Source organism: Lissotriton helveticus, chromosome 1_2 (assembly GCF_964261635.1).
Source record: "Lissotriton helveticus chromosome 1_2, aLisHel1.1, whole genome shotgun sequence".
Lineage (NCBI taxonomy): Eukaryota > Metazoa > Chordata > Amphibia > Caudata > Salamandridae > Lissotriton > Lissotriton helveticus.
Window position 1 is genome coordinate 122,074,999 of NC_136058.1, and position 20,985 is coordinate 122,095,983.

Consider the following 20,985-nt stretch of genomic DNA (forward strand, 5'->3'; position numbering starts at 1 on the left):
CCAGGTTTGAAATATTTCTTGCTTGTTGTTCTTGGCAATGAACAGGAATTCTGTCATGATGGGGTTGGATTTTAAATAGGCAGTGGACAGCCAGGTCTGGTTGAGGTGCAGGTAGTGTTTGGGGAGTTGGGTGTCTGGAGCAGCAGAAACACTCATGGGGAGTTTTGTATCATTTACATATTGCTGAATTTTTATTCTGGGATCTGTGTGAAGGGCCCCAAGAGATTCTATGTAGAGGCTGAAGATGACAGGTGACAGTATGGAACCCAGGGGACTCTGCAGGTGATAGGGATCTTCCAGGACCCAGTGTTGCCCTTGTGAAAGAATTGATGCTGGCTAGAAAGGTAGAAGGAGAAACAGGCAATGAAATTATCAGGGTGTGGATGAGGGTGGGATGATAGACTGCATTGTAGGAAGCTGAAAGGGTCCAGCAATATCAGGAGGCATGAGTCATATTAACTATGGCCAGGATGGCCAGGAAGCGTTGCCTATTAGGTGTAAGGTAGCAGTCTCCATAGTTAGTGTGATCTGAAGCCATGTTTGTAGATGTGCAGGAAATGGTTAGCATTGATGTGATCTTGGAGTTGAACATAGACTGCTTTTACAATGATCTTGCCAAGCAAAGGTAGGTGAGTGACGGGCCGGTAGCTGGTGAGGTCATCAGTGTCTTGTTTAGGTTTCTGTAGACATGTGAGGATCTGGCTTGTTCTGACAGGTTTTAGGATTAGCACTTGAATGAGGTAGGGATTCACAATGTTGAGTAAGGTAAAAAGAGTTTTGCAGAGAATGTGTTGATGCAGGATGAGTATTAAACATCATCTTTACAGGAAGTGGCTTTGAGGGAGCACAGTATGTTGATGAGATTTACAAGAGACAGGGCTCTGAACAATGACCGTTGCACAATTCTACCAGAAGGTTGGATGTAAGAGGAGAAGCAAACCTGATACTGTCAATGGGCTGTTGAATCTTGTGTATTGTTTCTGAAAAGAAGGGATTGAGACCATTGCACATGTCTGTGGACTGTAGGATAGGGGGGGGCTTGCAGTGCAGTGCTTGACTATCTTGAAAATTGTTCTGCTTGTATAGGTTGCTTTATTGATGTTGTTAGTATAATTATATGCTTTGGTTGATGTGGTGAGGTGTGTGATAAACCAAAGAGAATGAGAGGTCTAGAGTGAGTGGTCTATACAAGTAACTGTGAGGGCAAACTACAACAAGTATGTGGAGTCGCAGATGGCTGAGATATTCCCATCAAACCACCCATTTTTTTTGGCGGAGTATCATCATGTGGGAAGGTTGTTACAACATCCAATATTACCGCCCAAACCATCTGGTGATGGTGCGGAAATGGATGAAACAGTAGACACTCTAGCCAAATGCTGCTCATAAGGTGGTGTTTGGAGTGAATGTGCAGTGCTTGTGGTGAAAAAATGTTAAAATTAACGACTCAGACACAACAAGATTTATTGGGCATGTCTAAGTGTTAATATTAAAAACACGCCTGGTAGTTGAAACTCATGACTACACTATGGCGCTGTGCAGGAGGTCGACATGTTTCAGCCTTTTAGACATTGTTTGTCAGGGCTTTCTTCAGGACCCAGATTGTAAGCTACTGCAACGAATATGAGTGAATATCAAACCCAAAAAGTGAAAAAGTAAAGAAATTTAAGGAAAGAATATATCTACCATGAACTTGGAGCCCCAATGTCCATGTAGAAGGAGACTACTCTATTTCAATCCTGTAGAAAGATATAAAAGACAAACATCCAGGTACATGTATATAGTTACATTCTCACATGAGACTGAACAGACCATACACAAAAACAGTGTGAATCTCACCTTGTTTGCTTTAAGAGTAATTTTAACTCATTCACAAATCATATTTAGGGATTGTGAATACTCACCACGCATTTGCGAGGAGAAAACCTCACCTCGCCCGGCATCCGCTCGGGAATATGAGGCCCCGCTCTACGGTGCATAAAAAAGCAAATATTTATAAAAAATTAAATGCTTCCTACTCCTAGTTTTGTAGCATCCTAAATATCAAACCAGTAGCTGTGAACAAAGTTAAGTATGCTTCATGACCAAAGCTCCCTAGAGCTAGGTATTCTGATAGAGTACATCTTATCCATAGATGCCCATAGTAGCTTTATTAGTTTTAAAGACAGATACTATAGGAAAAAGATATTTTAGAGGCTTTGCTAAGAAGACCACTGGTAGGGGCGCGAAAATTGGCCTTACCTGTCCGTCGGTACCTCTCTCCGGCGTCCGAGAGGAAGTGGAGGTACCGAACGGAACAGGGCGCACCCTTTAAATAGTACCACCTATTAGCGTAATTAGCCTACCGAGGTGGGACTGGCTCATCGAATCAGCGAGATATCGTAAAAACCCGGAAATGTTTATCCATCGGGTTTTACCGCTACACCGCTGGAGCATGCGCTGTTGTATTCAGTATAAGCACAGCGCTATTCAGACGCGCATGCGTATGGAATAGAGGAGATCGCATGCCGCGTCGGGCTAGCGCGAAGCACTAGTCACTCGCGCAATCGGCTGTCTTCAATACAGCTAGAGCATGCGCGGTTGTGTTTTAACATAGACCTGGCACTGTTCAGACGCGCCTGCGTGTAATGAAAAGAAGAACGCGCATTCCACATCAAGTAGTAGATGGAACTGCAATCGTTCTCACGGCCATTTGGCCATCAATATAGCTGGAATTCATGATCTATCTCATTTTAATTGCAACAGATGAAAGCCTGACGTCAGAAACAGGTCTAACATTAGAAAAGTCGAGAGTGCTTGTATTACTCAGAATGGATTTGTTGATAACCTGGATTCAATTTTTAGAGTCAGAAGACATAGTGTCAGAGACAAGAATGATGTAATATAATATACTGGCATCTTGACGACAATTATCCTGTCAAACCAACAAAAACCAGACTTTTATAGTCACATAGTCCTTGTTGTATAAAGGAGTGAAAGATCAAACCTTGATTCCCTATCATCATAGCTATCAGAAATGTAGCAGAACGCTCACTAGTTAAACTGAAATCCAGGGAATGGAGTCATTCAACCCAAGGCTATCGCTCCGGAGTTTAAAAACCCATTTTTGTTCCTTAATGAAAAGAAACTTTGTTTTATCGCTGATATGAGATGGAATATGTGGATGTTCCAAGATCACCCATCTGAGGTCTTCAGCTTGGTGTTTCTTTTCTAGAAAATGATTGGTGAGGCAGGTGGATTGCTTGTGGCACCGAATAGTACTCTTATGTTCGCTAATGCGAACCTTCATCTTTCTTGTAGTGTGCCCAATGTACTGAAGTGAGCAAGGACAGGTGATCAAGTATATCACTCCTTCTGTGTTACAGTTCGTGTGTTTAAGGAGTGCCCAGGGTTTTCCAGTGCCTATATCAACCGGATCTGTTTTATACATCTGGGGACAAGCACTACAAGAGCCACACGGAAAATGACCACGCACTGGCTGTGTGTTCCAAAGTGTGTTTTGTGTGTCCCGTATTTTGAATCTGGGTCTGGTGTGAACCAGACTGTCTTTTATGCTCCGGGCTCTTTTAAAAGAGAATAAAGGAGATGGTATATTCGTTTGAGCTGTATTAAGAATACGCCAGTGTTTACGCACCATCTTCTGGATTTTGTTAGACAAAACACTGAACGTACTAACAAACGTCAATCTTTCAAGATGTTCTTTGTCTGGTTTTTTCTCTAATAGTGCGTCTCTGTTATTATTAGAGGCACGTTTCCAAGCCTTGCTTATCAGACGTCGTGGGTACTGTCGGTCTTCCAATTGTCTTGATAAAATCTGAGCATGTTTGTGAAACAGAGTACTTGATGAACAGTTTCTACGAACTCTTAGAAACTGTCCTACAGGAAGATTATCCAGCAGAGCTCGGGGATGATGGCTGGTGTAAGCCAAGAGGGAGTTTCTTGACATTGGTTTCTTGTAAAGTTCAGAGGCCAGATTTCCATTATTGGGAAAGATCAATAAATCCAAAAAGGGTAGTTGTGATTTGCTGAATTCAATAGTGAATTTCAAATATCGATCCTGCTGGTTCAACCAGTCATGAAAGGATTCTACCTCAGATGTTGTGCCACGCCAAACCACAAAAATATCATCTATATATCGCTTCCACAGCAACACCTGATGGAAGTATGGGTTGCTGTGGGTAAGCACGTGATTTTGTTCAAATAGATGCACATAGAGGTTTGCGAGGCTGGGGGCAAAGACACTCCCCATGGACGTGCCAGAGATTTGGAGAAAAATCTGGTCTTCAAATTTAAAGTGATTTTCCATCATTGCCATCTTTGCACACTCCATAATGAAATTCACAGGAGTGATGCTTTGTAGAATTAGTGTGGCAAGGAGCGATCTAATGGCTTCCAAAGTTTCTGTTTGTGGGATACAGGTGTAAAAAGACTCGACATCGAAACTGACAAGTAGGTCAGTCTCAGTGTCGAACCCCACCTCTGGCAGGAGTCTCAAAACATCGGCCGTGTCCTGCAGGTACGTGGGCATCTCCTTTACAAGGGGTCGTAGGAAAAAATCCACAAATGTGGATAAAGGCTCCAAAAGGGAACCAATGCCAGAAATAATCGGGCGTCCAGGAGGAGGCCGTGTGGGTTTGTGAATTTTTGGCAGGCAATAAAAGCCAGGCATTACTGGTTTGTTGGTAATCAGAAATTTTGCCTCATGGGGCGTGATCCATCCTTCCGAGCTCGCTTCCTCTACTAGAGTCTTGATCTCCGTGAGTAGACGAGGGGTAGGGTCAACACATAAGCGTTTGTATGAATCAGTGTTGTTCAATTGCCTAAGGCACTCCTGTCAATAAGTTGTCATGTCTAAAATGACGATGGCCCCACCCTTATCCGCCGGCTTTATAATGATCGACTGGTCAGTGGATAAGCGGGCCAAGGCAGTTTTTTCAATATTAGACAAGTTGTGAAAATTCTGATGGTCATTATTGAATAGAGCCATTACGTCATGGGTCACAGCTTGTTCGAATGTCGTGACCTTAGATGGTACCTGCTGGCCTAGAGGTGTAAACACGGATTTAGGGCGTAGTCCTGTGTTGGACAATTGATCATGTACCTCAATAGACTCTGTATTGTCCTTTTTGAAAAAGAAATGTAGGCGGATTTTTCTAAAAAATCTTTCCAGTTCACAACGAGTCTGGATGTGGTGAGGTGTCTTCATGTTGCGAGGAAGGACTAAAGTATCAAGATGTCATCTGGAGTTCTGTTTTTCTTCCATTTTCTTTCTTACTGCAGGTGTAGCGTTTTTTGTCAGTGAGGTATTTAGAGTACCAGGATGCTGAAGGTTTTGGCTCGCACTTGTGTGTTTTAGATGGAACATGGATGTTCACATGGTTTTCCAAAAAGTGTTGAATTCCTTTAGAAGAGAGTTGATGTTTGACTTGGAGTTCACAGGGCAAGAGATGAGTTCATGCATTAGGTTTGCTGGTCAGACACTGAGCAGTGAAATAGGCAAGGTAAAGTGGTTGTTCCAGGGTGTCTGAGGCGGCAAACGGCGATGGATGTGGAGAGCCCCGCCTTTCCGTAATTTCAGGTGACCCCTGCTCCTCCCCCAGTAATGGAGGGCGCAGATCTCCGTACCAGGGCATCCCACAGTTAAGGCCCCGGTTAGAGAGAAGGCTAGAAAGAAGGCTGAAGGCTGGCCGGTTTCTTCTGGCGTTCTAGAACTCAGGCGATCCGGCTTGGCGAGGGATCAGCGGAAGTGCGGAAACCGAGTTCTGCTGCAGCTGCTTTCGGCGGCTGCAAGGCACTCTGTTTGTTCTGAAAGGCTGCATGCTGGCTGAGGGAGACACAAGAACCGGCAGTGCAGCTAAGACGAAGGTTAGCTGTGGGCTGCTGGGCGGATTGTCTTATGGCTGCTATAGATTGCTTCAGATTGCTGGTTGTTGGTCGCTAGCTACATGGCTACTGGAGGCTACTGGAGACTTTTGGATTATTAAATCAAGCTCCCTTTCATCTTTTCCTTTACTGGAGCTGAAGGGATCTTCGCGACGATCGGGACATTTGAGCCAGGGATGCTGGCAAGAGTGCTGTAAAGACAGTAGAGCTCTGAGGTGAGCCTGCCGTGTGACACTTGTGCCAGTTGTCTGAGTCACCAGAGTGGGTGTCGTGGGATACTGGGCTTTTGGTAATTTTTATCGTAAGAGTCTAATGGTGTCAGAAGCTACTACTCCCACGCCCGATGGAGCTCCCTGGTTTAGCTATAGGGGAGATGGGCCGTGGATTCCCTCCTTGGCTGTCACCTACCCAGTCCATCTTTAGACAGACTTATTTTCGTCTCTACGGTTGTCTCCTCCCTTATCCTCACTTTCTCACCTCCCCTACCCCCCCTACTTTTCTCTTTCCTTTCTCTCCTCTCCTAATGTATCGCTGATTATTTGATGTAATGTGTAATTGTTGATCTTTTTCTGTTATACTGTTGAACCACATTGTTGAACTTCCTTTTGTCTCTCGTGTCGTCTCCTCCCTCACCCTCCCTCTATTTATGTCTCTCCCTATCTCCCTCTCTCCTCTCTCAATGTACTGGGACTGAACTATTTTGTCTGATGCCCGATGGAGCTACCTGGTTTAGCTATAGGGGAGATGGGCCGTGGATTCCCTCCTTGGCCATCACCTACCCAGTGGGTCTTTAGACAGACTTCCTTTCGTCTCTACGGTTGTCTCCTCCCTTATCCTCACATTCTCACCTCCCCTACCCCCACTACTTTTCTCTCTCTTTTCTCTCCTCTCCTAATGTATTGTTGTTTTTTTTTTGTTGTTTTTTTTAAAACCTTTATTGACATCAAAAGGAGAGACAAGTCGAGGCCTACAACCAAGCCGGCCGGCCGCAATGTGCAAAATAATCAGGAGTCACCAGGCAAATATTACATAATCAATCAATACAAAGCAGAGGCCGTAGAATCGCAGAAGGGGAGAAGAGATACAGTAACCAAAGGGCTAAAACACAGGAGTAAATAAGGCTTAATTTTATAATATGGGGAGAAGACATATGACAGGCTCACTTTCAATACGGAGGCATCCGATATCCCAAACCAACCTCAACATTAATAAGGGGGCATGAAGGCAAAATATCGGGGGGATAATACAACGCATTCAAGAAAATCAGGATACGTGAGACACAATCAGCCCCTGAGCATTATCCTCGTAACATGCCCGCCACCCAAGACACTACCAAGCCAGAACAGAGGGATCGGAAAAACAATGCATCAAAACCAGCCCGTCATAGTAACCTCTGGGACACAGGAAGGGAAAAAAAAAAAGGGGGGGGGGGACGAAGTGGGGAAGGGGAAGAGGAAGGGAAAGGAAAATGGAGGGAAGACAAAATAAAACAATAAAAAGAAAATAAGAAAATATGAAAAACGAAAGGAAGAAGACACGCCGACACAGGCCCCCCGTGGCGGGAAGACAGGAGACAAAAGGAGTAGCGGCCCAAGTGGGGGTATGGCGATCGGGGAGAAAGACAGCCGAAACATAGCAGGAGGATTAATGACGCCACACCCCCCACCCGAAACACACCATAGGAGGTCGGGACAGACGCGGCCTCACGAAAAAGAGATACAAAAGGGCCATAGAACCAGAAGACAAACAAAAAATAGAACCCAACCCACCCGTCCCACCCTGCACCCCTGTAGAAGGCTATGGCCCACCCTTCAAACAGCGTGCCTGTCGCCCTAAACCAGAACCCGAAATATAGCGAGAAGTAAGAAAGAAGAAAGAGACAAAAAGGGCAACAAAAGCGGAGAAAAGAAGACAGGAGGGAGGAGCAGAATAACCATAATCCGAACGGGCGGCCGCAGCCCTCCGCCCAACCAGACAAGCACAGTCAAAAACAGACCAGGACGACACCCCATCACGCGCCACAAAACATTAGGAGAAGGGGACCTCCCACCTTTCTACGATTAAAAACAATTATGCTACTAAATCGTATACCGGGAATCAAACGGAAGTCGTACGTTTCACCCCCAACCCTTTCGAGCGACAAACCCCACCCACCACATGGCAATGTAAAACCACATACTAAATACGAAATCAGCATATAATCGAGTGGAATGGTGACTAGCATAGTTACGTGGGGGGGTAGATAGATCCACAAGGGAGCAATAGTCCAAACAGAAAATATCGATGCATCAAATATCGCAGCACGAGCAATGAAAAACAGGAGTCCAGTTGCGCCACTGGAGCGGGCGAGGTGGCCCCAATTATAGACACAGGCAAAGTCATCGAAGCAGGCACAGGAGGCAGTCCACCAATAGTTTCAGGCAACAATGTCGAACAGGGTCGCAGTACAGCATCCAAGTCCCCGGGGTCCGAACCTTGAAAAGCAGGGCGCCCCAAAGTCACCGACACACTACACGATCTCCGATCAGTGGCGGCGACACTCAAGTCAATCGAGGGGGGCGAGGCAATGAAGTCTTCGAAACAAGAGGGCGACAAGAAGAAATGGCCGCCCAAAATGGCGGCAGATCGTGGCGTACCCACCGAGACACCCAGGGCCAGGGAAGCGTGCAGGGATCTCAGGGCTTCCAGGATATCTCTGACCGTCGGCTCACGTCCACCAGATCCGCTCCCCACACCAATAGGCAACACGGGCCCGCCGCCACAGGGTGATTCTCGTTTCAGAGGGTCGGCCGCCATTTCGTGAATCAGCCCAATCGCCGCTCACCACGACCCCCGGAAAGAACAGTTCTCAAATGTAGGACTTTACAAGCTCCGGGGGTCCCAGCAAGGGCGGCCTCGATGCCAAAAGGATGTCCGCCCAAGACGGGTCTCCGCCAGCACCAGCACCGGTGCCCCAATCAAGCGGAGTCCGGGCCCCGAGGACCAGGGCCGCCGGACAAAGCAGCGGCGGGGAGAGACCCCTTCACAGACTCAGGTCCCCGGGCCTCTCACCCACGTCGGCCGCGCGGCCACCAGGGCAGGCCCGGGTCAGGATCGCCGGGATCTTCGCACATCGGCTCCCAACACTGGTTCTCGCTCTCGGCCGGGGCCGAGAGCCGTCGGATCCCACCGGCCAGGTCCCGGTCCAAGTCTCGCAGAGGCCCCGATCTCTCAGAGGCCACAACTCCGGAGCCACTGCACACCGAGACCCCGGGGTCAGATGGTAAGTACAAACAAGCCGTTATGTTTCCAATGCCCCAAAAATGTGTCGTCCCCGGACAGGATAGAAGACAGGATAGGCAATCAGGACGGAGGGCTGCGGGAGCCGAGCTAAAGGGCGACCATTACGGCCGCGAGCTAGGCTCCTCCCCTCCTAATGTATTGTTGATTATTTGATGTAATGTGTAATTGTTGATCTTTTTCTGTTATACTGTTGAACCACATTGTTGAACTTCCTTTCGTCTCTCCTGTCGTCTCCTCCCTCACCCTCCCTCTATTTTTGTCTCTCCCTCTATCCTCTCTCAATGTACTGCAACTCAGCTATTTTGTCTGATGCCCGATGGAGCTACCTGGCTTAGCTATAGGGGAGATGGGCCGTGGATTCCCTCCTTGGTCGTCACCTACCCAGTCGGTCTTTAGACAGAATGAGGTACTGGGTTTTTAGGAACCGGTACCGAACCGGTAACCCAGCGGTGCCAGGGGATCAACACACCAAAGACCTCGGGTTCTCCTGAGTCAGACCCACAGAAACTTCAGAGTCTTCTAGGTGAAGTCAAAGATTAGTTTATTGGCTGCAACCAAGGTGACAGGGTCCTAGAAGTACAATGCCAGTATATCCAGGAGACTGCACACTTTCACAAAGTTAGGCTTCTCTTCTTATACATAACATTTGCCCTTTGGCGAAACATTCCTTGGGTGCGCGGTATTTCATTTATGGTTACTGATTACAAAAGGAAAGCAGAGTCATGATGACATGTACATATTTCACGTTGTGATGCCCATAACAAATCATCCGGCAAGGCCCAACATTTCATCAGATATCGCTGGACCCCTAATAAAAATGGTCACCTCCCCACCATAAAATAAGTGAGGCAAAGGAAAGAAGAAAGATGTGAGCGAGATATGGCAGGTGTGCGTGCTGAAATGGCTTTATGGCCGGTTGGGCCTAGATACTATCTTGCTTGGTCACTGGGAGGGAACTGACCTAACGAGCTCGGCCTGGGGCAATGGTTCTAACTTGTACTGGGGTCAGGAAGAAGTCGATTAAGGAGTACGTGTCCTTGTGGAATCAAATTCGACTGGATTAAGGCCTATGAAAAGGGCAACATGCAATTAAGGGTTCAGAAGGTAAATGACGATTTCGAGGTGAAATTGTCACTCGAATATACTGAAAATACATGTGCTTGATGTACTCGTCATTTCCGGTCTTTTGATACCAAATTCGTCCTATTTCGACGAAGTTTTTATTCTCGAGTCCGGTACTGTTACGGATCCATATTTTTCAGAACCACAGACCCTCCTTTTGCCCTTACATAGGCAATTAATCTATCCTTATGTTAATCTGAGTCCAGATCTATATTCCTAAGGTCATTGAGGTGTTGCTGCAACATCATTCTAGTGCTGAGTTCGTGTCTTGACACAGGCTTCCTTACACATGATGTAGCACAGAGGCCACATATTGCAGGAGCACACTGTATGCATAGACAGAACAGGAAAAGAATGGCTAAGACCATCCCAATGACCATCAGAATTTTCCATCCCCAGGCAGATATCAGTCCCCAGAGCCATCCCATTAATGACCAATCTCCGTTATCCACATGAATAGATTCGGAAATCTTATGTAGTTTGGAGATGGCCCCGTACACTGTTGGAGCATTATCTGGAATGAAAATGCAACAACTGGACTGGATCAATTTGCATACTCCACCCCGGTCCGCAAGTATTACATCTAAAGCGACCCGGTTCTGAAGGGTCATCAGTCGATCCGACTGGAGCTCAGCAGTCAGGTTACTAAGGGCACCGGCAGTCTCGATCACAGTGGATTCAACTACCCTTGTCAATTGCCTTATGTTTCTGCTGTTAACCATGGCTCCCCAGAACGGCAGAATACCCCTTGCAAAGTCACCAAATTCTTGACCCGCAGTGTCTTCTTTACTCAAAACACCTCGGACTGTCCTTGTCCGATGGTAATCCGCCGCTGCTGTGTAGGTGGGAGGTAACAGGAATGAAACAAAACATGAGCCCGAGAAGTCAGGGGGCAACCATGTATAGGCTCTATCGTGGCAGATGAAATAAGTACCCTTTGCGGCTAAAAAGGCGGGGGAAGTCTGAGATCCAAAAACATACGTTCTTGTGCAGACACTCTTCCCTAGCTGAGCTCTGGAATTCCTACCAATACCTTGCAGACAGAGGTGACCTTGATGGGGCACGATCCAGATAGGGGACGATCTCTTAGCTTGCTGTTTCTCACTTAGTGTAGTGCCATATCCGGTCACATTCCAACCTACATATGCAAGTATCTCATCGTCTGGGGTATCTTCGTAAGAAGTCACCTCCTTGATCATGTCAACTATACCCTTCACTAGAGCGCTAGTCTTGAGGTTGTCTTTTACAGAACGTAGGGGTTGGATTTCTCGTGCATATATGAACATTGTCCTATATGCCCATACTGACCCATTGTGACTAAATGGCAGGACCAAATAGGGGATACCTCTATCCGTGGTGTGGGGCATGAGACCACACACCCAACAGTTGGTTGTGTTCATTACAAGTTGGTGTTGGTGTAATAGCTGAACGAAGGAGTTATTAATGAACTCTAATCTCCTATTTGATTCGTGGTCAGGCAAAGAGTGGAAAGAATGAGAGGAAACAGTAGGGGGAGGTATGGGTGATGTAGTAGGCGTGAATGTCATATGAGAAAAGAATAAAAAATAGCTTATCAAAAACACCATTACGCTAAATATCATAAAAATACACATCATTATAAAAATCTTCTTTCTCATTGTTTTCAAAAGTCTCTGCTTAAAGCTCATTTGTCTGGCAGTTCTCTCCACATCAGGAAACTCCATCCTCTCTAAGGTGCTGCCCGCGGCGGTAGGTTGTTTCTGCTAAAGGATGCTTCCGTCAGTCTAGGGTGGCTCCCTTCGACCAACTGGAACCAGCAAACTATTGTTGTCAGCTGCACCCAAAAGTCTTTAGTCAACCGCGACCCTAGCAGCGGAACCCGGATGGCGGTTCAAAAAAAACAAAAATAAGCAAGTTACCTAGATGGGAGAATCTGCATTTTCAAAATAGCATTTTGGAAGGAAAAAACTCGTTATTTTATTAGTCCACAGGTTTTTCTCTCGGATCAAAAATAAATCACTTTTACTTTAGTCTGTTTTTCTCGGTCGGAAATTATAGCGTCTTTTCCCGGGTGCTGTCTGGTCCGGAAATAGTAGCTCAGGTTCCACAGAGTTCAATTGTTCTGATGGCGGCGTAGTTTCTTGAAAAATGTTCTTACTGTCTTCTTTTACGCGTTCATCAATTGTGCGCTTTGAGTCAGTGCCTCCTGTCCGGACCCATTGGTCATGTGGCAGAGGGAAAGGTATTTTCTTACAATGGATCCCATGGACCCAATTGGCCTTCCCCTCCACCTTAACAGTTGTCCTTGTAGACAGGAGGACGAGGTGAGGTCCGGTCCATCTGGGCTGGTCGTTTCTTGTTCTCTGGAAATTCTTGACCAGAACCCAGGTGCCAGGGTCAATGGAGTGACCCGGTGTCTCGGAAACCGGAGGCAAGGTGTTGTGGACCTGTTGATATAAAACAAGCAATTTAGCCGTCAATTCATACAGATAGTCGAGCAAAATTGGGTGTTGCAGCTCGCTAAACTTCGTGGGCCTAGGCACTCCCCATATGTTGGCTGGCCGACCAAAGACTATTTCATAGGGGCTGAGTTTCATTCGCGAATGCACAGTCATTCTGGTGGATAGGAGTGCTAAGGGTAGAGCGTCGGGCCATTTAAGACCCGTGCTCGCTTGGATTTTGGCCAATTTAAGTTTAAGCGTGCCATTGTAACATTCCACTAATCCAGCTGATTGGGGGTGATTTGCAGCGTGGAACTTCTGACTAATGCCTAGCCCTTCACACACTCGTTTCATCACACAACCCACAAATTCACTTCCGTTGTCCGACCAGACCATTCTAGGCATTCCGAACCTGGGGAAGAACTCTTTCACAAGGGCTTTCGCTGTGGACAAGGCAGTATTGTCCCTTAGGGGATAGGCTTCTACCCATCTTGAGAAGGCGCAAACAACCACGAGCACATATTTTAAGTTGTGGCACCTCTCCATGTGTATGAAATCTAGCTGCAAAACCTCGAACGGATACGTAGGAGGTGCGAAATGACCAGCTGGAGTTGGGGTTCCCCTACCAGGATTGTGTTTCAGACATACCATGCAATTCTTGACAACATTCTCTGCATACTTGGGGATCCCTGAATTCTTCCACACTGGGGCCAACAACTCGCAAATCCCTTTCGCGCTGATATGGGCCATCCCATGAGCCATTGTAACCACTGCAGGCACATACGCATCGGGTAACAACCATCTTTGTTGCTCTGTCGATTCGATCCAACAACCATTTACATCCATTCTCCCTGTACTTTCTTTCCACATGCTTAACTCTTTCTCCGTGGCCTCAGCTTTGATGGACTTCACACTCTCTATTGTGTCTTCACATATTCCAACATCGCCAGTCCATCTTTCTGGGCTCGCAACATACATTCGGCTCATCACATTCTTTGCCGTTTCTTTAGCAGTTTCATCAGCAAATGCATTTCCACGACCAACATCATCGATCACTTTCTTGTGTGCACTACATTTCACAACTGCTACTTTCAGGGGCAACGTCAGTGATTCAAGAAGCTCATTCACCAACTGACCGTGCTGAATCTTAGCTCCATGCGAAGTCAGGAACCCACGTTCTCTCCACAATCGTCCAAAACTGTGAGCCACTCCAAAAGCATACTGACTGTCGGTATAGACAGTCACTTTCATTCCTTTTGATAACACACATGCTCTCGTAAGTGCCACGAGTTCGGCGGCTTGAGCCGAACCATGTGGTATTCGCGCAGTTTCAACGATTGTGTGCAAAGTTGTGACAGCATACGCTGTAGTCACGTTACCGTTTGGGAGTTTAAAGCATGAACCATCCACCCATAATGTACCATCACATTCGGCGAGAGGAGTATCGGATAGATCAACTCTCCCTTTGGTCTCCTCCTCCGTCCTGAGGAAACAATCGTGCTTTTCTGAAGCATCTGATTCCTCAGCAATTGGTAACAATGTGGCTATGTTCAGGGTACTGCATCTTTTGATGTGCACATGGCTTGCTAGTAGCGTCAATTCGTAACTGGACAGTCGAGCACTAGTTAGGTGCTGTGTCTTGGTCCTATTTAACAATGTGTCTACTGCATGCGGGACCATCACGATTAGTGTATTATTCATTACTAGGCCTGCAGACTGTCGAATAGAAACAGCTGCTGCTGCTGTGGCCCTTAGACAACTTGGCAAAGCTCGTGCTACCGGATCCAAAGTTGACGAAAAATAGGCGCATGGCCGTTGTCTATCTCCGTGTAACTGAGTCAGCACAGACAATGCACAGCCCTCCTTCTCGTGGACATATAATGTGAAGGGCTTACTGTAGTTGGGGTTACCTAACACAGGGGCCGAACATAATGCTGTGCGTAATTCGAGAAAACTTTTCTGACACTCGTCGGACCAAGGAATGGGATTGGGTGTATTTGTACACGTTAGTGCCAATAAGGGTTTGGCTAATAACGAAAAATTTGGAATCCACTGTCTACAGTACGATGTAATGCCCAAGAAAGCGCGTACTTCTCTCTGTGTTCTTGGCACATTCAATTTAGCTATTGCCTGAATTCTTTCTGGGGTCAGTTTCCTTCCCTCCTTCGATAAGAGATGACCTAAGTAGGTCACTTCTTGTCGGCAATATTGGAGCTTGGAAAGTGACACCTTGTGATGTAGATCACATAGATGACGCAGTAGTGCCAATCTGGCCAGTGTACATATTTTCTCAGTATCCGCGGCTATGAGCAAATCGTCCACATACTGTACGAGAGTGGAACCTTTGGGCAAAACCATTGCGTCAAGCTGACTTTTCAGAGCTTGACTGTATATTGAGGGGCTCTCACAGTAGCCTTGAGGAGCGCGTTGAAAGCGGAAACTGCGACCACCTAAACTAAAGGAAAAAATATCCCTGCTCTCCTCAGCAATCGGGATACTGAAGAAAGCATTCTTCAGGTCAATCACCGAAAACCATGATGCGGAGGCTGGAATCATAGTCAATAATGTTGTAATGTCGGGGACAACTGGGAATTGTGGCACCACTATCTTATTTACTTCCCTAAGATCAATCACGAATCTATACACAGGTGGCTGAGAAGGGTCAGTTCGTTTTAAAACAGGCAGAACAGGACTATTGCAAACATTGCCTCGTGTTTCTTCAATTACGTCTTTCTCAATCAACTCGTAAACAATCGCTAGCAAAGCTTTTTCACCCTCATTGGATATTCTGTATTGGGGAATTCGTGGCATTTTGACATTCGACTTCAATGTTACAACGTATGGTGGAATTTCTAAAAGACCCACATCATTCGGACCAGTAGCCCAAAGAATATCTGGAAGAAGTGTCAATTCTGTTGGAAGCGTATTTCTCGACAAATACATGGGAGAAACCACTTTCTTACCTAAAGTCAGTTGTACTCCTGAGGGAGAACAGTACAAAGTCGCATACAATCTTTTTAGCAAATCTAATCCTAGCAAATTTTCACCACAACCTGTTGTCAAAATAAGGGGTGCTTCGAATTCACAAGGACCAACAGTAAGAGATAAAGGGTCAGAAATCGGATTTCTAACCGGGGCGCCAGAAAAACCTACGGAAACGTTCATTTCGCCAGACAAAGGTGCGCCAGGGAGTCTGGAGTGCATAATAGAACTCTTTGTAGCACCAGTATCCAACAGAAAAGGTTCTGACACACCCGATGTAATCACCTCAACGTAAGGTCCACTCTGATCTACTGGAACTGAAACAACTCCCTCTCTTCGTCTAAGGCTGTCCTAGCAATCGTTATTCTCCCACTGCTCATTTTCTGTGTAATACTCATCGACGTAGTATTGAGCTGTCCTGTCAGATACGTTATTTTGCTGGTCAAACCTGTTCATAGAGTTTTGTGGTGGAAGGGAACGTGCGTCCTGAGGGGTGTTTCCATGCCCTCTACCTCTAGGCGCTTGCTGACTACCACGACCTCTTACGCCAGAAAATTCATTTGTACGTTGCGGCAGAGCAGGACAGTCATATTTGTAATGACCCTCTTGTTTGCAGTATAAACACTGGTTGGGACCTACGCGGTTTTCATTGTAATCGAATCTCTGCAAGTTTCTCTGCGGTTGCTGAAAAGTGGTCCGGTAGTGATTCGGACCATTATTATTTTTATTACCACCACCACGTGGAGGATATGCTTGCTGTAGCAAAACCTTCGTTTTGAGTTCTCTAGTTTTCTTCTCTACTTTATCTTTCTCATCCTTGTCTCTATTCTCATAGTATTGTGCGGTAGCTAATATCTGGGCTGAAGATGAGACTGCCCAAGAGCTTTCTGAATCTTTCAATTTTCTACACAAGTCTGGAAGCAGATTGTGCACAAATTTATCGACGAACAATCTCTGACCACCTTCTGTAGTCATATCTTGACCGCTGTGGTCAATGAATGTTTCTTCAAATCTGGTGAAGAAATCTGACACAGTTTCTTCTTTCTTTTGCTTGCATGCAGATAACTTATCCCAATTTACACGTATCGCAGGCATTATTGTCTTCATGTAATCTACTATCCTACCAGGTAATTCCGCTATCAGGGGCTCAGGCTTGGCACCACCAACTTGTCGTGCATCTGCAACAGTAATATTAGCCCACGTGTCACCTAATTCCTGGTCATGATCTTCATGACGAATTTTTCCCCATAAAGGCTGTGGAACGACGTTCCCGAATAACATATCGATATCGGCTAAATTCATAATGCATGATCCAGCAGTTTGCGACAATTCTTTATAGTACCCTGCAGGATTTTTACGCGGATCTGGTAGTGTTTGTTTGAGTGCTAAAACTTCAGCTTGCTTCCATGGAACATGTACCCATACTCGGTGAAAGTGGGGCAGGACAGGTGGGACAGCTGTCGCGTCACCCTCTCTCCATTGTGGGGGTACTTCTCTCATAGGGTATTGTCGTGCCTTTTTCCTACTAGATGCACTAGATTCTGATGGTGACCCAGAACTACTCCCCTTACTTCGATGTGATAATAGCATTTCAACTGCTTCTTCCACATCGGGACCTACAATCATACCCAGACTAAAATGAAACCTTATACGACACATCTCTTGTGGGAGGCAATCCTGATCATTGTCTTCTAAATCTTCGCAAAGAAAAACACACATCTGTTCGAACACATATCTCTGTGTCGCTGTTTCCCATTGATGGAAAACTTCCATGACAGACTGTAAATCATGTTTTGCAGTGTCCATGACCCATTTCCGAGCTAAATTATTCAGGGAATCTCTCTCTTGATAATCGGGCAGTTGACTTCGCAACTGTCTTTTTCCTATGTTAGGGGTCGTAGCAGGCGACCCGAAAAGTGGTAAAAGAAGATTAGTAACAGTACTGGCCATTTTCTGCCGAAAGGAAGGTGAAACGGAAGAACAAACAGATGAAAGAACGGGGTGAGGTAAAGCGGATGCAGAGATGACAGAAGAGGTATGAGGAATAATCATAGAAGGGGCATTTGTAGAAAGTACAGTAGGCAAGATCGTAGAAAGCACAGGTGAAACAGAAGTGGTCGGTGGGCCTGGAGGAGGCTGCACCGAAGAAGTAGGAGCCAGTTGAAGAACAGCTGGTGGGTGCTGTGGAAAAGCCAGAGGCGCAGCTTGTGCAACTAAAGGTTGCGGGGGTGCGGTAGCATTCTGCGCATAGGGCGGTGGCGAGGTTAACAATTGCGACATTAGTTGGTCTTTTTCACGCTCTTTTACTGTCCCTTGCTGAAGAGACGGCAAAACTGGATAACATTTATCTATTGCCATTTTACGTTGCCTGTGCAATTGTTCATTTATCTGCTCTTCCTCATTATCTTTAAACTGCACGGCAGCTTGTATTACTGAAAGTCCCTCTTCTCTCTTATTTTTCTTAGCTAATTTAATCTCTTTTTGTTTGGCTTCTTTGCGCCATATGCGGAAAGAGTCAAACATCGCCGGCCGGGCTTTCTTTTTGAAGAGTTTAACTTCAAGGTTGTCTAAGATTTCAGAGTCAAAGCTACCATATTGGGGCCATTTTAAAACACCGTCTTTCCTAGTGTATTTAATCCATACCTCGTTGTAAACGATGGGGCCTACCCCATGTTTAACGTATAGCTCGTAAGTCGGAGTTCCAACTGGAGGAACCGGACATGAGTCCTCCAATCGGGAGTCCCTATTATTATTACCAAGACAAAACAAATTCCCGAGTCTAAGACTAGGCATCCTTTCTCTCTAGTCTAGTTCCAAAACTTCAAAGGAGTTATCGATTACGATATTGCTCGTGAAAACACGAATCCTTCGGTTATGGTACTTGCAAGAACCAATAAAAACCTTTATGTATCTCTAAGATATACAAAGTAAGTCCAACTAAGGACTAGGAGACGCTCCACTTATACTTAACTGAAAATTATCGATGGCTTCACCAGAAGACTCGTCTCAGCGTTTCGCTCTACCGAAAATGTCAAGGGTCCAACATCAGTGCGATAGCCAGGGCAGCAGTCCTTGTAGCCGTCGGGAAGCGGGGAACCTCGCAGTAAAGACCTTCGGACCACGTCGACATGCAGGGGTCGATGAGGTGGTGGGCCCTCCTCCGGAATTTTCACACGAAGCTCCTCACGATCTTCAGGCTGATTGGTACCACTGGAATCGCTCCAACGCTGGGCGCCAAATGAGGTACTGGGTTTTTAGGAACCGGTACCGAACCGGTAACCCAGCGGTGCCAGGGGATCAACACACCAAAGACCTCGGGTTCTCCTGAGTCAGACCCACAGAAACTTCAGAGTCTTCTAGGTGAAGTCAAAGATTAGTTTATTGGCTGCAACCAAGGTGACAGGGTCCTAGAAGTACAATGCCAGTATATTCAGGAGACTGCACACTTTCACAAAGTTAGGCTTCTCTTCTTATACATAACATTTGCCCTTTGGCGAAACATTCCTTGGGTGCGCGGTATTTCATTTATGGTTACTGATTACAAAAGGAAAGCAGAGTCATGATGACATGTACATATTTCACGTTGTGATGCCCATAACAAATCATCCGGCAAGGCCCAACATTTCATCAGATATCGCTGGACCCCTAATAAAAATGGTCACCTCCCCACCATAAAATAAGTGAGGCAAAGGAAAGAAGAAAGATGTGAGCGAGATATGGCAGGTGTGCGTGCTGAAATGGCTTTATGGCCGGTTGGGCCTAGATACTATCTTGCTTGGTCACTGGGAGGGAACTGACCTAACGAGCTCGGCCTGGGGCAATGGTTCTAACTTGTACTGGGGTCAGGAAGAAGTCGATTAAGGAGTACGTGTCCTTGTGGAATCAAATTCGACTGGATTAAGGCCTATGAAAAGGGCAACATGCAATTAAGGGTTCAGAAGGTAAATGACGATTTCGAGGTGAAATTGTCACTCGAATATACTGAAAATACATGTGCTTGATGTACTCGTCATTTCCGGTCTTTTGATACCAAATTCGTCCTATTTCGACGAAGTTTTTATTCTCGAGTCCGGTACTGTTACGGATCCATATTTTTCAGAACCACAAGACTTCCTTTCGTATCTCCTTGTTGTGTCTTCCCTTATCCTCCCTTTCTCACCGCCCCCTCCACTACTTATCTCTCTCCTTTCTCTCCTCTCCTAATTGTATTGCCTTTTTTTTATGTATTGTGTAATTGTTTAACTTTTTCTGTTACAGTGTTGATTCTCATGTAAAGCGCTCTGATACCTTCGGGTCTAGCCAGCGCTATATAAAACTATTTTAAATAAAATTAAAATAAATATATGAAAAACTCCTTTCCCTCAATTTTTAAGCACAAAATTAGACTGTTGTCTATCATTTGATGCTTTAACCACCTGCGAGCAGGGTTTAGCATCCAGGAAGGAAAGATGGGCAAACATCTAAAACAGGCGAATGCCATTGCAAAAGGTAAATCCGCGGCAGGGCTTAAGGCCAAAACTCGGCTAGCCCAGGCAAAAGCAGCATCTTCGGCGGAAAGAGCCAAGAACACTCCGAATCAATCCGGTCTAAATTTAAGCGGTGTGAGCTCCGAAGAAGAGCTGCAAGAAATTTATCAAGAGGGGGTCACATGAATTCAATGATCCTGAATGTAAAGGAAGTAGCAAAAGATAAAGCTGTTCTGGAGAATAAACTCGAGGAACTTGAAAATCATTCTCGACGGTCAAACCTACGCCTTGTCGGAGTACCTGAGGGGCGCGAGGCCTCTCAATCTCTCCAATGGGTCGAGGCATTACCAATCAGAAGGTCCTGCCAGAGTTTTTTGGTGACCTCACGATTACAAGGGCGCATCGAGTTCCGTCACATCCCCTACATAATTCAACAATCTCACATACAGTTCTTGTGAACTTTGCTGACGATCGAATCAAAGAGAGGATTTTGAATAAGGCTATACAGTAGAAACAATTCTCTGTAAATGAGGTCTCAAAATGCCGGATCTTTTCAGATATGTCAGTGGTAGCCACATGTAGACAGAAAGAGTCGTCAAACTACTGTATCTTTTTAAAGCACAAGGAGCGCAGGCTTTAATAGCCCAGCAATCAAAGCTTTGAGTCCTTATTAAAGCTTATTATATGTTCTCTACAATAGGAGAAGCCCAGGGTTTGCTGAAAGAGATTTCCTCTGTGAAATGATTCTGTATTTAATTAAATGTCAATGATTTCCTGGGTCGGGCCTGGCTTTTCTTAACGTGCCATAGACTAGGGCCTTTTTGAGGTGA